Below are 14,311 nucleotides of genomic sequence, written 5' to 3'. Positions count from 1 at the left end.
GGAGTGATTGGAAAATGACAGGTGTGAGGTCAAAATGAGAGGTGTGAGGGGGGAAAATTAGATGAGTGAGGGGAAAAATGAGAGAAGTGAGGGGAAAATGAGAGATGTGAGGGGAAAATGACAGATGTGAGGGGGAAAATAAGAGGTGTGATGGGAAAATGAAAGAAGTGAGGTGCTGCTGCAGTATGAGGCTGTGTATAGAGAAGAGTGAGGTGCGGCAGGTGGAGGCTGTGTATAAGGACACATTCACACGTTCAGTATTTTGTCAGTATTTTACCTCAGTATTTATAAGCCAAAACCATGAGTGGGAGAATAATACAGGAGTGGTGACGTGTTTCTAATATGCTTTTCCTCTGATTGTTTTACTCCAAGTTTTAGCTTACAAATACTGAGGTAAAAATACTGACCAAATAACGTGTGAATGAGGTCTAAAGGAGAAAAGTGTGGTGCTGCAGAAGAAGTAGGCTGTGTATACAATGCGCTTTATAGTAATTAGTGCAATTTCTCTCGGGATCAAGTGTTTCCAATTGTATATGGAAGAGGAGTGTGAGGTGCTGCCGGAGGAGGCGACTATTTGAAAATAAAATACTATCAATACTTGGGTAATCATTTAGTTAATATGTGTTGCAAATCTGTAGCGTTGAATATATGATGTGAAATGTTTTTATGTGCAATATAATCATTATAATTTGTTATAACTAACCACAGTTAGTTACTACGCCCGGGCAATGCCGGGCTCCTCAGCTAGTATATATATGCATTACACTATATCAGCAGTGCAGTATATTAGATATGTGATCATAGGACTGCATGTTCAAGTCCCCATGTGGGTCTTGTAAACATTGTAAAAAAAACTGTGAAAAAGATACAACAAACAAATTGAAAACAGGCAACTAAAACTCATTTGGCAAAACAAACCCTCGTACGGCTATGTCCCAAAAAAGAGAAAATATCAAAACACCTGGAATGCGACGATGAAAAAAAAAATGTTTTGTCCCAAATGTTCAAAATGCACCAGTCCTAATGGAGTTAAATATCTGATTTTTTTTTATAAAACCTGTTTTCATAAGGTCATAAACTAATAATTTATGAGCTCATAAAAGTAGGAAACGGTGGAATAATAGATCGATATAGGATTTTTTGTTTTATTTCATATTGCTGCTCCTCTCTGCGTACTGCTTCAGTAGGTACTGCTTCACAACAATGCTGTAATGATTACTACTTTGTCCATCGACTGCTTTGAGTGTAGGACACCAAAATCTGACAGATTACCCTACTTTATACTGTTCTTACGCAGAACAATGTGCGGTACCTATTGTATATCCTCTGCCAAGCGCACACACAGTGCTGACATGTGACATACACTACATGGTAAATGACAGCATTAATCACATGTAGAGCAGTGAGAATGTATCTCTTCTTTGTCCCCAAGTGTGTTATGAGATATGTTTCCATTGTTAAAATTACTTGTTTCTCATTCTAATCAATTGAGAACAATTACTTTTAAACAGATGCCTTTTAAATGTTGGCCAAAACTTGGCATAGAGAATCCGCATTTTCCATTATGTGTTTTAATGGATTATTCAGTAGCCAACAATACATAGTAGCAAGGTTAAAATGCGTTCTTTGTTTTCTCATGCTGTTTTTTAATTAAAAGATGGCTATCGTTTAGCCTTGGTTTATGTTACTCTTCAGGAAGCCATCTAAGCTAACACCCATGTGTTTCCTAAAAGGAAACTACGACAATGGTAATCCAAGATCACTCACTTATTAAAGCCTTGAGCACGTTATCCTTAGAAAACATGCCCAGTTTATATCAATGAAAAAATATCTGACCTGATTTCAGAAAGACAAATATTTACACGATGATTAATGATGTCACGTCACCGTGCATTCCATAATCCATGTATTGGGTGTCAGTCACGTTTCGGTTTTGCTCATTGTATCTGTGGGTAAAGCTTTGTTTGATCATAGTCAGGTACAGTTGAGTGTCCTTATCACAGTTTAGGAGATAACTGCTCAGAGAATGATGCTAATGCATCCCGTTCATTGAGCTCGACAAGATAGGATGCTATTAGGTTAAGTTTCCGTCATGAGTTTTTTGGCACAAAAAAGCCTAACGTCTTACATCAACACTGTTTTTTGTTTCATTTTTTACGCTGCTTGAATTGACCTGCGGTGCTGGTTTGAATTCTGCAATAAGTCACTTTCTCTTGTGACCATTCTGACTTTTATGTGTGGACTTTAGTCATAGAATTGCATTAGATGTGGAAAATCCACAGGTAAAAAATGCATATGCGTTTTTAGTGCATTTCCTTTGGGGAGACTAACTAGAAATGCATGTAATCCACACAAGACTGCATTAACAAAGTTTTGTCAAAGCCAGATAACGGGAAATATTAAAAAAAGCAGTTTTATTTAAAACATAACAAACCAAAAATTTAAACCAAAGAATCAAAACGTGATAAAAACATATGTAAAAAAAACACATTAAAAGTGCAGTAAAAAAAGGGAAATTAGCCTAATTGTCACAATCCCCAGGTAAGGTGCATCCTCTAAAGCCTCAGATCCAGGGGGCACAGACCCTTGGTGCTGATGCAGGAAGCAAGAAGGTATGTGAGCAGCGAAGCTCGTGAAGCTCAGGAGTAGAGTTGAGCAAATTTGATCTGGTCAGGGCTAGTGTTGAGCGATACCGTCCGATACTTGAAAGTATCGGTATCGGATAGTATCGGCCGATACCCGAAAAATATCGGATATCGCCGATACCGATATCCGATACTAATACAAGTCAATGGGACACCAAGTATCGGAATGTATCCTCATGGATCCCAGGGTCTGAAGGAGAGGAAACTCTCCTTCAGGCCCTGGGATCCATATTAAAGTGTAAAATAAAGAATTAAAATAAAAAATATTGTTATATTCACCTCTCCGGCGGCCCCTGGACATCAGCGGGAGGATCCGGCGTCCGGCACGGCTTCTTTCTTCAAAATGCGCGCCTTTAGGACCTGTGGAATGACGTCCCGGTTTCTGATTGGTCGCGTGCCGCCCATGTGACCGCCACGCGACCAATCAGAAGCCGCGACGTCATTCCTCAGGTCCTAAAAGGCGCTCATTCTAGGACTTTAGCTGAGGAATGACGTCGCGGCTTCTGATTGGTCGCGTGGCGGTCACATGGGCGGCACGCGACCAATCAGAAGCCGGGACGTCATACCACAGGTCCTAAAGGCGCGCATGTTGAAGAAAGAAGCCGTGCCGGACGCCGGTTCCTCGCGCAGATGTCCAGGGGCCGCCGGAGAGGTGAATATAACAATATTTTTTATTTTAATTCTTTATTTTACACTTCCGATACCGATACCCGATATCACAAAAATATCGGATCTCGGTATCGGAATTCCGATACCGCAAGTATCGGCCGATACCCGATACTTGCGGTATCGGAATGCTCAACACTAGTCAGGGCCTATTCGGTAAGCTATAGCGCTTACTGAATAAGCTGCAGAGGGAACCCAGCTTCCTGGACCGCTCCGGCTGATCAGCTGTTCTGCTTCGTAGCTGCATGTGTCGCGTCTGTGTGACAGTCACATCACATGCATGGAGATGCCAACAAACGGGCTCTCAATGAGTGTGTTGTGACTGTCACACAGCCTAATTACTGGGGAAAGATGATAATTATAAAGAATGCTCTGCTTTCCCCCTCTGACACGCACAACCAATAAAAACAATAGACAGATTCCGCAGGATGGTAACCAGTACTGATATCTTAGAAACGGCCGAATTCCTGCTGATGCGACGGCACTCATGCTTGATGTAGCCATTCTTGATTGGTTCGGAGGTAGGGAGCCTGTGAGTGGCTGGCTTGCGTGCATGTCAAAGGGGGAAGCCAGACCATTCATTATAAATGCCAGGCATCCATGCCACCATGTGCATCTCAGATTGTGGCTGGGAGTATGAGCTACTATGCATGTATCAGTTGTAAAGCTGCAGTAGGTTCGTACGCAGTGAAGAAGCAGTGACCCACAAATTCAAACACAAAAGTCTCTTTTAATGTGTTTTCTTCACAGCATTAAAGTCCACTTCACATAAATGCATATAACTTCAGTGATCAGTTTAGACCAGTTCAAAGTAATACATATCACATGGCCTTAGATTTGCGGTCCCTAAACTGGCCAGACTTCCCTTGTCCAGTTTCCCTGGGTGACCGCACGCCATCTCACAGTCTCTGTACGTCTCCACACAGCCTCATATGTTGCAGACACTACACACGTCAGCCCTCCTCTGACTAGTTCTCGTGGGTGTCCTGCATCGCTGTATCACAGTCTCTTTACAGACCCTTTACTCACACAGTCGTACACAGTTCAGGATATCCTCCGGATAGCAGCCGGGCACCATATCCACCTGTTTGCAATCGTTGCACATGCTAGTCCTCTTTCGGGTACAGGACATCCACCTCCGGGCACAGGACTGTCCACATCCGACTCCTCCGGGTACAGGACATCCACCTCCGGGCACAGGACTGTCCACATCCGAGACCAGTACCATGGACGACTTGCATCTCTGTGTACGCTGCAGGTGCCAGGCTATTCAGCTGCCCTGGGTGCTGGCTCTGCTGGCCTCCATGCACTCTGCAGACCAGCACACACCAGACTGACAGTGACGTGCACCTCGAACACCTGGCCTGACCTGGCCAGACACCTGACACCCATACCCCTTACTGCAGGGTTTTTAAACACACACAAACCTGTGGCCTTCAGCCACCTGGAAAACCCGGACCGGAGATCCGTGACTCTCATGCGCACCTATGAACTTCATCCATTTGCATGCACATTCTGGGGAGAACAAACAGTGCCCCCTAGCTGTATCAGAGGCCACAGCCTCACACAGTACACACCTTGAACCAAGCATCCTGATGTGCCCAGTGATAGCAAAGGAAGCTGCCAGCTTTGTGTACTCAAATGCATTTAGTCTGGCCGACACCCATTAATAACCTCATTGATGGCATGACAAGGGATGTAAATTCATGTATTTTTGCTCTTGATTCTCATATTCAATGCTAAATAGATGTTTTGACATTTTTACATAATTTTGATATAATTAATCTGTCTATTGATCCGATGAGTTATAATACTGTGACTCTTCCTTCTTGGTGTTGCCATATAAATGTTTAGGAGTGTAATTCAGTAGTGTCTGCCTCTTCCTCCTCTTCCCCATTGAAATCACATGCACACTTGCTGAAACTGTGCAAGTGTATGGGTGTCAGGGTAAATAATTGTCTTCTGAGAAAGCATTCGGCTGTCCGCTGTCTGATGTGTATGGTCACTTTAAGTATTTAAATTAATAGAAAACTTATTTTGTAATTCGGTGTCTAGAAAAAGTTGTCAAATATATTTGTTCAGATTATTCAGCCTTTTAAATAAATCACAAACGATAAAGGCCCCGATTCATTGAAACTGGTGGTCTGTATGCCATTCTTAATGAAGGGAGTTCACCAGCAAGATTCAACAAATTCATTGAACCTTTCACTTCCGAGCCTGTTTTATTGACCAGGCCAAATTTTATAAAACTGACCAGTGTCACTTTATGTGGTAATAACTCTGGAACGCTTCAACAGATCCCACTGACATACTGTACTTCACGATAGTGGTAAAACTTCTTTGATATGACTTGCATTTATTTGTGAAAAAAATCTGAAATTTGGTGAAAAATTAGAAAAGTTCAAATTTTAACTTTTTATGCCCTTAAAATCAGAGAGTTATGTCACACAAAATAGTTAATAAATAACATTTCCTTCATGTCTACTTTACATCAGCACAATTTTTGAAACAACTTTTTTTGTTAGGAAGTTATAATGGTTAAAAGTTGACCAGTGAATTCTCATTTAAAAAAAAATACAAAACCATTGTTTTAGGGACCACACTACATTTGAAGTGACCGAGTCTATATCACAAAAAATACCCAAGTGTGACACCATTCTAAAAACTGCTCCCCTCAAGGTGCTCAAAGCCACATTCAAGAAGTTTATTTACCCTTCAGGTGCTTCACAGGAATTACACCTCTCCATGAATTAATCTAGGGGTACACTGATCATCATATTGACACAACAGGTGTGTCACAGAATTTCAAACCATTGGGCAATGAAGAAACAAAAATGACATTTTAAGCAGAAAAATTTAGTTTTAGCCCTAGATTTTACATTTTCACACTACAAGTGGGTTAGAATGGCATAAAATGTGCCCCACAATTTCTATTGAAGTTTTTATTGGGAACATTTTACATAACATTTGGGATCACATTTATCCGACCTTCTACGCTGAGCACTTTATTGGGGTTTACATCTAAATCTCCGAGGGACGTGATTCAGATGTAACCCCCGAGGGATCCATTCACTATAATGCAGCAGCAGAGTTACTGTGGAGTTTAGCCTCTATTCAACGGTGTTCTTTTCAGAAGTTACCAAAACCACGTTGGACCATGTTTTTATGCAAACCTAAAAATACAGACACTGCCGTATCAGAGGTCAGACAGTGTTCACAGTGACTTCATCTGGCTCATTATAGGGAATCTTCCATCGGGAGTTCCATATGAATCACATATTTCAGAGATTTACAGGGTGTAAGCGTTCAGCGCAGACCGCAGGTAAATGTGCGCCGAGCCTTACTGCCATCTTTGAGAGGCAGAATGAAAAAATCAACAGCGGGTGAAGATTTGGTTACAGTAATTTGCTCTGCTGCTCCTCGTGCTGTATTAGGTGATTAGATTAATTTATTCTTCGAGTAGGTGCGATTACAGCGATACCAGATTTATATTGGGTTTTTATGTTTGGCTGCTATCACACATTAAAAGGCACTGTTTATTGCAAAAACACATTTTTGCATCCCCATATTTAGATAGCTATAATTTTTCCATATGTCGGTCTGACACGTGTGAGAGCTTGTCTTTGGGTGACGAGTTGATATTTTATTGGTACAATTTTCAGGCACATGGCTTTTTTTTATCGCTTTCTATTTCGATTTTTGGGGGGCAGAATAAACAAAAACCAGCATTTCAGGAATTGTTTTTTTTAATGCTTTTCCACATGTAGTATAATGATAAAGCAGCTTTATTCTTTGGGTCAGTAAGATTACAGCGATGCCACATTTATATAGTTATTTTTATGCTTTGGCGCTTATACAGAATAAAAACTATTTTATAGAAAAAAAAATTCTTTTTGTATCGCTTTATGCTGAGAGCAATAATTTTTTTATTTCTCCCCTGACAGAGCTGTATGACAGCTTACTTTTTGCTGGATGTTTTCAGAAATACCATTTTTATTTATATTCTTATTTTTGATCGCATTTTATTCCACTTTCTGTTCAGTGGTATGATTATAAAGCATAGTTGTTTGCTTTGTTTATTTTATTTTTGATACCAAATATTTATATTTTTTATTTTGGTTTTTAAATAAATAAATGTATTTAATTGATTAATATTTTTTAATTTTTTTCTTTAGTTTGTGATTTTTTTTCAATATTTTTTCAATTTTTTATGTTTTAGTTTTACTTTTTAACATTGTCCAATGATGGGACATCAACTTTCCCTGTCCTGATTGCTGATCTAATACTCTTCAATGCTTTTGAATTGCAGGACATCAGAGCAGTGCATCGCAGGCAAGGAAGATGCCATGAGTAGGATTTAACAAGCCTCCGTCCCTGGGTGACCCCAAGGCTATCTTTTGGCCCGGATTCACCATGAAGACCATCAGCACAATGCATTGTGCCAGCGGGAACAGAGAGGGAGCTCCCTCCCTTCCTCTGTGATGCCCATCCAGGTCGCTGTCACTATTAACAGTAGCATCAGAGCAGTTAAATGCCCACAATTGGTGCTAGCACTGATTGTCGACATGGCGTCAACTCTCATATAGAGCCAACACCCGAATTTGTTTGTGGCAGCGCTCAGTGTGAAGAAGTATATGAATGGCGGTTTGCGGTATTGAAGCTCCCACAGCACCATCCATATACAGCACATGTTTGGAAGGGGGTTAAATGGCATGCTCCTCCTAATGAAATTGGAGCATCTTACAACTGTGCCAAATATGTTTATCAGGGAGGGTTTGCTGTATATTTGTAGTGTAATTTCACCACTTTTGTAGTTTAAATTATGATGAATTTGTTGGTCAGGCTTTGCCACACCCTATCCTGCCCTCTGCACACTTAGGTAAAAAATTACAAAGGTCACAAGTTCAAATTGGGCAAAAATGTCCAACATTTAAAGGGGTTTTACTACAGAAATATGGTGAAAACTCATTAATGAATCCAGGCGAAAGTGTTTTATAATCTGTGAAAACACAAAGTACAGCTGTAGATTCAGCAAGAGACCTACATGGAAACATGAAATGCTCATGAATGATTTATATGACCTTTCCAGTGTGTGTTCTCAAATAACATTTTTATCTTAAAAATATATTTCTACTGATTTATTTATTCTTTTGTTAATATTCAGAGCAAAACATTCCTGTACATTGGCAAGGCAAACCTTTTTTATATCCAAGGTAAATTTATCTGGTGACTTAGTGTTGTAATCACTATTGGCTCTGTTTAGTGATTTTAATTTCAAATTCAGACTCATAGTGTCCATTAGATTTTTGTCCCAGCTCCTTGATGAAATCTCCAACCAATATAGTAAATATGCATCTAATGCACAGTCCAAACTTAAAAAAATTCTATAGAACAATAAGGCCCTGATTCATCAAGACCGGTGATGTCCATGAATCAGGAGCATCTAACAAATGGCTTTCGACTCAATGCACCTCATCACAAATCTTACACCATTCATGGATTGTAAAACGATTTCTGGCTTAAAGAACATTACAGATTGTCATGTATTGGATGAGCTGTGAAGTCAAGCCCCCATCTCGTTGATTTTGATGGAGCTGGGTGAAGCTAGCGTGAAAATGGCAAAAGTTGCCAAACTTTTGCAAGTTTTCAAAGCAATTTATACTAGCGTTATCACTTTGAAAATTTGTGGCCTAAGTGCTTGCAGACATCAAAACAGGGGGTCTCCACCAGATTTCCAATCATGCAGAAAATGGAAAAAAATAAATCAAATCAAACTTTCTGACATTGAGCCATGGTTTGGGTAGCAAAAGAGTTTTCTATCTTCATTTGTCAATTTAGAAGAATTTTGTTGAATGTATCCATTTGATAGTAATGCATCTTGTTCAGAAAATGAGCACATATGAAGAATAATTATCAGTACTTAATAAAATACTTATCAAAGAGTTAAAAGAATGAAGTAGCCATAAACAACCAAATATTATAAAAGTCATGTTTTTTTTATTTGAAACACATTAAAAACAATACATTAAAAGTATCTGTGTAGTCAATAGTAATAGGAAAAAAAGAAAAAATGGAGAACAGTAAATGTACATTGTCACTCATGCGAATGCTAAAAGGGTAATGGTCTTAAATATCACTGAACATAAGGGATATTATGTAATAATAGTGTGATACAGTAACAGATGATTAAGATAATACACATTGACTTTATGGCTTAGTAACTAAGCATGTACAGGGAACAATGAATAGTGATAAAAAATACATCGAGGTGCACATCCTTTAACCACCCCAATCATAAATATGTATAAGCGTATAATATAATCCCAAATAATTAAAATGGAAAAAGAATGCACACAGTATCTGAAAAAGACCAACACAAATGTGACCAATATAGTTATATAGTATATGATGATTTCATCTAAGTATTAGCCTGTATAAATGTCGGATCATGAGTGCCACCACCATTCTGCCATAATTAGTGTAGCGATAGGATGAGGCTGGAGTGAGGGACAGCATTATACTGTGCACTCTGAAAAAAGCCACTGAGTACTCTGCACGTGTCTCAGTGGGAGTACTGTGCCAATAAGTCGCTGTGTGCACTCTGCAACCCCACCTATGGGAGTACTGTGACTTTAAGCCTCTGTATGTAATCTGCACCCCTGCATATGGGATAACTGTGGCTTTAAGTCTCTGTGTGTATTCTGCATCCATATCTGGGAGTGCTTGCAAAAAAGCCGCTGTGTTTACTCTTCAACCTCATCTATGGGAGTACTGTGCCTTTAAGCCTCTGTGTGTACTCTGCACCCCTGCCTGTGGGAGTACTGTGCCAAACTGCCGCAGTGTGAACTCTGCATCCATACCTGTGAGAGTACTGTGCCAAAAAACCTCTGTGTGTACTCTGCACCCCTCCCAGTGGAAGTACTGTGCCAAAAAGCCACTGTGTGTACTCTGCACCCCTGCCTTTGGGAGTGTTGTGCAAAAAAAAACTCTGTATACTATACAGCCACATCTGTACAAGTATTAAACCTACTCTGCAGCCATCTCTTTGCCATTGGTAGGCCAAACAAATAATTTTACTGTACTGCTGTGTCTATCGTAGTAGTCTGCCTATTGTGGACCAAAAAATTATTTTACTGTACCGCCATTTCTATAACAGAAGTCTGCCTGCAAAATAATTCTAGTCTGCAGCGGTCTCATTGCCATTTTTGGGCCAAAAAAGCTAATTCTACTCTACAGCCATCTCTTTGCCATTTGTAGGCCCAAAAAATAATTTTACTGTACTGCTGTGTCTATACGAGTAGTGTGTCTAAAAAAGAATTGTACTCTGTGCAGCATTTTTTTTTATAAGTAGTGTGTCTAAAAATTATTTCTACAGGAATGGTGAGTAGAGTTGAGCGACTTTTACGTTTTTGAGATTGAGTCAGGTGAAATTGGCCGATTACTTCGAAAAGTTGGGGGCCAACCGACACACGAAACCCAATGCAAGTCAATGGGGAATCAAAGTCGGCAGTGAGTGGAGGACAGAAAAACACCTACAGTGCCCATTTTAATGCCAAAAACATCAATTCTTATTTCTTAAGCTTGTCAATCTTATTTTACTTTATAATAATAGTTAGGCATTGAAAACAGGGGGTCATTTGGCTAAAGTTGTGGGGGATAGGGCTGGCTCAAGATTTTCGTGGGCCCAAGAAACGCGGAATACGTCACGGCGGTGGAGCAGGGAGAGGTAAGTATTTAAACTTTGCAAGTGCTGTGATCCTGAGCAAGCAGGAGGGTCCACTCGTTGGCACTTGGCACTGACACAGGGCCCCTCATAGTACGGTGGTGTGTTTGACGGCAGGTGGCGCATCCCACTGCCAGAAACACTTTTGCATACTATGGGGGGCCCTGTGCCAGTGACGTCGCCAACGATTATGCCCCCCCACCTGATGAAGGAACCTGCACTTTCATCTGCACCTTCCTCTTTGTCCCCGTGTAAGGTGGTATAGTATGCGGGAAGGGGAACCTGACTTTCAGCAGGGTTAGATTCAGGCTGTGTAGAGTGCAAGGGGAATGTAGTGGTCTGGGTCAATGTACCAGCAGACTCATCTAGCAGTGGCTGGGCAATGGGCAGGATGAGGAGCAAACACAGATATAGTTCCAAATAATAAAGTAGGCTAAATGCAGTTCAAAATTGGTAACAGCACTAAACAGGCAGCATAGCTCTGTTCAGTGGAGGACAACTGTAATGAGTGGCGCAGACACAGTTTGCAGGCCCACAATAAAAAAGTAGGCTAAATGCAGTTCAAAATTGGTAACAGGACTAAACAGGCGGCATTGCTTTGTTCAGTGGAGGACATCTGTAATGAGTGGCGCAGACACAGTTAGTAGGTCCAAAATAAAATGTTGGCTAAATGCAGTTCAAAATTGGTAACAGGACTAAACAGGCGGCCTAGCTTTGTTCAGTGGAGGACAACTGTATTGAGTGGCGCAGACACGGTTAGTAGGCCCAAATACAAAAGTAGGCTAAAAGCAGTTCAAAATTGGTAACAGGACTAAACAGGCGGCATAGCTAGGTACTGGGGTGGGCTCCTCTGCTGAGTAGCAGACAGTGGTAGTAGGCACAAAGTATTAACTGGTCTAAATGGAGGCCAGGGCCCCTGTATATTTTAACTATCATCTATCATTTCAACAAATTTGTATTGGCAGTGCTATCGAAGGATTTAACAGCATAGACTACAAAGTGGTGGAGCAGGGAGAGGTAAGTATTGCAAGTGGTAGAGCACTGTTCGAGCTGGGGGGAAAACTCTCTCGTGGGCGGCGGTACTGGCACAGGGCCCCTCATATTACGACAATGTGTCTGACGTTGGTTGTGCACCACCACCGTCAGAGACAGTTCATTGTACTATGAGGGACCCTGTGCCAGTGCCATCGCCCAAGAGTGGGCGCACCCACCTGTCCAGGCAAACGGCACTCACACGGGTGCTTGCGCCAGGTGGTGACCACGGCCCTGTGGGGGGGTCAGCCCATTTAGGGAGGTATAAAAATGGCCTATGGTGGACATTCAGCAGCTGCAAATTGCAGAATTGGAGAAGTCAGTAAGAGGAGGCGAAAAGCAAGACATTTTTCAGGCAAGCTACGTGTCAGCAGGAGACGGTGGGGCAAAATAATTTGAAATCCATGATTGGTTCATTTTAATGAAGGCTAGATCATCAACATGTCCTTTTTTCGGTCAGTATTGAACCAGCAGCACTGAAGACTTTCTGATAGCACACTAAAAGCAGGGCAAGCGAGCTCCTGTAATGCATATTCTGACAATTCAGGCCAGGTGTCTATTTTAGATGCCCAGTAATCAAAGGGGAATGACCTGTGAGGGAGAACATCGATAAGGGAGGAAAAGTAGGTCGTAACCATACTGGACAAATGCTGTCTCCTGTCACTTTGAGTCGATGAAGTGGCAGAAAGTGTCTGGAAGATATATGAAAAAATACAAGGACTGTAGTACAATTTCAATCTCCCTACAATGATCTCAGGAAAAGTATGGCAGCAATAAAAAGGACTGCTGCACACAAAAGTGTGGACAAATAAACAAGATAACTGTGTAGAAAGGAGCAACAGGATTGTTGCTTTTAAAAAAGCAGTTGGTTTGCACAGCGGCGTGAGCTGATGCACAAAAATATAACCTCTACTGTCCCTGCATACAAATGGTGGTGTTGGACAGTGAAAATCGCTACAGCACAAGCAGTTTCGGGGCTTAATCTTCCCTCCCTAACTATATCCCTTCTTCTGATGAAGCTGCAGAAACCTCTCCCTATGCTACGATCGACAGAAGTAAGATGGTGGTCGGCGTGCATGCCCCTTTATAGCCCCTGTGACGCCGCAGAAAGCAAGCCAATCACTGTCATGCCCTTCTCTAAGATGGTGGGGACCGAGTCTTATGTCATCACGCTGCCCACACTCTGCGTCCTCCTCCATTGGCTGAAAAATGGTGCTGAAAGCATCATATGAAACGCGACTTTGGCGCGAAGATCGCCGACCTCATGGCCCATCCCACACTAGGATCGGGTCGGGTTTTATAAAACCCGACTTTGCCGAAAGTCGGCGATTTTTGAATTTGTCCGATCCGTTTTGCTCAACCCTAATGGTGAGGCCAGATAATGTTGAGCCGTGTTACATTGGATGGCCGACAGTGGATCCAGTTCCTTCACATTATCTTCCACCCAGTCAACTACAGAAAGTGCAAAATTGGCACCTGTGGACCATGGTTATCCTGCTTCCACCTCACCCCCTTGAATATCAGCCAAGCAATCTGAGCCCCAAGTCATGCAGCAATCACTTCTGCTTTTTGATGACTCCACTGGCTGTGGTTCCATGGGCTATCCACCTGGTCTTGCCCCACAAGTGGAAGAGTTTGAGTGCACTGATGCCCAACCACTTGTTCAGTTTGAGGTTGAGTATGTGGGAGAGGTAGTGCAAATGGTTAGTGAATTTCTGCAGTGTGCACATGCGACACCCGCTAGGGCCATGGGGTACTCGGAACTGCGTCGGACGGTGGTCATGGCAGCAGTGATCCGGTCTGTGGCCCTTGATGCGCAATGAAATAGGGATGGATGATGAAATTAAAGTTTGTAGGGAATAAGGGGAATGTTCGTGATACCACCTGTGGTACTCGGCCAGGAATGGCCGAAGCTGCTTAAAGGGAGACCACTGGGGCCAATGGTGATGCAGCTGGGATGATTCTGCTCCCCACTGGCGGAGCAGGGGCCCCAGGGCTACCAGATCAGATACTGCTTGAGAAAGGATATCACATCCAAAACGTTGCCACGTTGTTTGGGCAAAAAAGTCCACTTTTTTTCAGTTTTTTTTGCTGTTTTCCTTTTGATTATTGGTTGGGAAAGCTTTGCATGACAATCAAGGTAGTATCTGATGCTTTTCCAATTTTTTCTCTCCATATATATTATACTAGCTATTGAACCCGTTCTGCGCCCGGGTGGTGAGCATTTATATTGGTATATGGTCTC

The sequence above is a fragment of the Ranitomeya imitator genome, chromosome 7 (assembly GCF_032444005.1).
Source record: "Ranitomeya imitator isolate aRanImi1 chromosome 7, aRanImi1.pri, whole genome shotgun sequence".
Taxonomy (NCBI): domain Eukaryota; kingdom Metazoa; phylum Chordata; class Amphibia; order Anura; family Dendrobatidae; genus Ranitomeya; species Ranitomeya imitator.
Note: the sequence above shows the minus strand (reverse complement) of the source record.